Genomic DNA, 3,828 nt, shown 5'->3' on the forward strand with positions numbered 1-3,828 from the left:
ATTTTCAAAATGTAATTCTTAAATTATTTATATCAAAGAGATAATTTTAAAGAATTTATAATGATATAATGAAATTTATTTTATATAAATATAAACTAAAAAATATATATAATAATTTATATTTAAATATATTAATGTAAAAATATATTGAATAATTAAAACTAAAGTACAAAGACTCTGATTTCTAACATTGAGCATCAATTTAATTCCTTTGGAAATAAAATCATTCACCATCGCCCATAGAAAATGAACACGGTTGACATGTCATACAAGTTACTCAAGCTTGTTAGAAAAGTTATAAATGTTATCAATTAAGTACTTATATAAATAGGTATCAAAATTATAATTTTCTCATAACTTTTCAAAATGAGTACTCTAACAACACAATTCGTGACCTTTGTGACATTGATTTTAGCAATGCTAGTTCAAATAGATGGAGACTCAAATTCAATTTCAATTACAAATGCTGAAGTGAACAAAAATTACTTGACCAACATTGCTGTTGAAGAAGTTGGTGTGAATTATCCAGGACCATTTGATTGTAGCAAAAGTGCATTAATATGTAACAACGGAGAATTTCTACCAAGAAGTGTATGTTGTAGAAATCGATGTGTTGATCTTAGTTCTGACCCATACAATTGTGGTATTTGTGGATTGATTTGTCCATCTCCTCTGCGGTGTTGTAACCGTTTGTGTGTAAACCCATTTATAAGTCCTTTTAATTGTGGTGAATGTGGAAGGGTATGTCCTATTGGAAGCTTTTGTTTTTGGGGTATGTGTGCTTTTGAAAAACCATCGATATCCCCACTTCTTTCTCCATCAAAGATTCACCATCCAACAATTCCAAAGGAGTAGTTTATATTTATAATTTTATGTTATGAGATTATTAAGAAGGATGTTGTGATGTATGTTGGATTAATCGAATAAATACTTCTATGTTTGTGGAAGAGGATTATTTACTGATTTTAATATGTTTAGACAAATTTGGTTAAATTATTTCTGGGGTATTTGCAATGCGGTTTATTATGATTTCAAAGTAAAAATCCATTTGATTTAAAGATATAAAGTTTATGCAGTTAGATTAGATTTTCATTGAATTTTTAGAAAATGTTTGATCGATCAAAATCGATCAAGTTAATTTGGTTTATTTTGTATTACTTTGCTATAATATCTAAATTTACAAATTATAATTAAATAATAATAGTATTATAAAGACGCAACGAATAAATATTTATTTTGATATAAATTATAATTTAATTATATATTAAGATTCAAAATTATAAAATGAGACTTACCCCTTATATCTAAATCATATAAAATTAAATTGAAAATAAATTGGATTAGTAATATATATATATATATATATATATATATATATATATATATATATATATATATATATATATATATATATATATATATATATAGAGATATAGATAGAGAGAGAGAGAGAGAGAGAGAGAGAGAGAGAGAGAGAGAGAGAGAGAGAGAGAGAGAGAGAGAGAGAGATTAAACAAAATATGTTATACAATAATATATAATTAAATATATGTAGGTAGTTTGTTTTTGTTTTGTTTTATTTTTAAAATTCTATTTGAAATCTGATTAAATATAAACAAATGAAATCCAAATGTTCAAAAATATTTAATTTTATGCAATTTTAGATTATTTTTAATTGGTTTATAGTTTTCATTTAGATCGATTTAGATTTAATTAATATATATACTTATTTATTATTTATTAAAAAATCATTTTAATATTTTATTAAGGATGGAGAGCCATCAATTATTTAAACTTTTTATCTTTTATTTAAGAAGAAAAATTAATTATTCTTTGAATTTTTTAAATCTTTAATTTAGTATGGAGTACCAACCATTATTCGAATTCATGCCATTCTTTTTTAGTATCTTTAGAATAGTCAAATTCACCTCCCTACCTCCATTTCTTCAATCTTCTCTTTAAATATGATTACAAATTTGTGTAGATGAATAGAGTATTAATTGTCAATTTATCATTATTTACTACCGTTGATATTTTACAGCCTTAGATAAGAAGTTCTTTTATCAAGATAAAACCAAGTATCAACATTCAAATTTATAATGAGAATATCAACCGACAACCGTGTTGCGTAAATAAAATACTTCTAGTTCATAATAACTTGACATAGAATCTCCTTTGATAGTTATCACCTTAAAAAAAGATATTTCAATTTTCATGTGAATTAGTATTTATTCAAGATGCACAGCCTAAGATAAGCGAGTAAGTTACCTTATTTTAAGGATTGCTAATTGCTTTAATATTAAGGCATTAAAGAAACTCACTAAACAACAATATATATGTTTGTGTGTGTTTTAAGTTTTCACACAAAAACACGTTTTATTCAAAAGTTCTATTTTCTTGTTGTGATTTCAATTTTGTATTTTATAATGGTGTTCAAGATTGTGTGATTTGATCATACGTTACAAAAGTTATTTTGAAATAAGAGCATATTTCTTAAAGGTTCTCAATTTATTTTTGAGGTTAAAATTACTTTTTTGTCTAAATTTAATGTATAACATTTTTTTTGCTAAAATTGATATTATTAACTTTAAAGAAAATCCTATTTTATAAAAGAAAAAAATATGATTTTTGACGTTTATATTTTTTCAATAATATTAACGTTATTAATTTCTGTTAAGAACCTAAGTTCAAATTCAATTTCTAAAATGTATTAAACTTTAAATTGGGTGCGATAATTTTGCCACGAACCTAATAGCCTGCGCCTGTTGCGTTTATTTTAAACTTAAAAGATTAATATATACTATTATGAGATATAATATATAATTCATATGACTAAAGTATTTATCATTTAACTTTTTACTAAAATAAATATTATTAGAATGTTTTTCCAGTCATAATTTATTTTTGAATATTTTCAAAATGTAATTCTTAAATTATTTATATCAAAGAGATAATTTTAAAGAATTTATAATGATATAATGAAATTTATTTTATATAAATATAAACTAAAAAATATATAATAATTTATATTTAAATATATTAATGTAAAAATATATTGAATAATTAAAACTAAAGTACAAAGACTCTGATTTCTAACATTGAGCATCAATTTAATTCCTTTGGAAATAAAATCATTCACCATCGCCCATAGAAAATGAACACGGTTGACATGTCATACAAGTTACTCAAGCTTGTTAGAAAAGTTATAAATGTTATCAATTAAGTACTTATATAAATAGGTATCAAAATTATAATTTTCTCATAACTTTTCAAAATGAGTACTCTAACAACACAATTCGTGACCTTTGTGACATTGATTTTAGCAATGCTAGTTCAAATAGATGGAGACTCAAATTCAATTTCAATTACAAATGCTGAAGTGAACAAAAATTACTTGACCAACATTGCTGTTGAAGAAGTTGGTGTGAATTATCCAGGACCATTTGATTGTAGCAAAAGTGCATTAATATGTAACAACGGAGAATTTCTACCAAGAAGTGTATGTTGTAGAAATCGATGTGTTGATCTTAGTTCTGACCCATACAATTGTGGTATTTGTGGATTGATTTGTCCATCTCCTCTGCGGTGTTGTAACCGTTTGTGTGTAAACCCATTTATAAGTCCTTTTAATTGTGGTGAATGTGGAAGGGTATGTCCTATTGGAAGCTTTTGTTTTTGGGGTATGTGTGCTTTTGAAAAACCATCGATATCCCCACTTCTTTCTCCATCAAAGATTCACCATCCAACAATTCCAAAGGAGTAGTTTATATTTATAATTTTATGTTATGAGATTATTAAGAAGGATGTTGTGATGTATGTTGGATTAAT

This window comes from Lathyrus oleraceus, chromosome 2 (assembly GCF_024323335.1).
Source record: "Lathyrus oleraceus cultivar Zhongwan6 chromosome 2, CAAS_Psat_ZW6_1.0, whole genome shotgun sequence".
NCBI classification, from domain to species: domain Eukaryota; kingdom Viridiplantae; phylum Streptophyta; class Magnoliopsida; order Fabales; family Fabaceae; genus Lathyrus; species Lathyrus oleraceus.